Below are 363 nucleotides of genomic sequence, written 5' to 3'. Positions count from 1 at the left end.
GATATCATTTGTAGATATTTTATAAAGCATTAATAAAGCTTAGTTAATAATAAAAACATTTGTTAATGTTTTATTCATCATTACTTAATTATTTACTGAGTCTTTACTAAGGAACATTATTATAAAGTGTTACCAAGTCTTTTAATTCAGTTTGCCACACAAGAGACTGCTCAGTCCCAGACAAAGTCTTCATGCTCAAACGCGTCAAAGTCTTTTAATCACATTATTTTGATTAAAATAAAGGCATTTTAACTATAAAGAAGATGAGGGCCTTGGTACTCTACAACTTTTAGGCCAGAGTCAGACCCAGACATTTTATTTGAGTTACCAGCAGAGGGTGCAAGCAAGCTTCATGTGTGCTTG

The sequence above is a fragment of the Engraulis encrasicolus genome, chromosome 11 (assembly GCF_034702125.1).
Source record: "Engraulis encrasicolus isolate BLACKSEA-1 chromosome 11, IST_EnEncr_1.0, whole genome shotgun sequence".
Taxonomy (NCBI): Eukaryota; Metazoa; Chordata; class Actinopteri; order Clupeiformes; family Engraulidae; genus Engraulis; species Engraulis encrasicolus.
Note: the sequence above shows the minus strand (reverse complement) of the source record.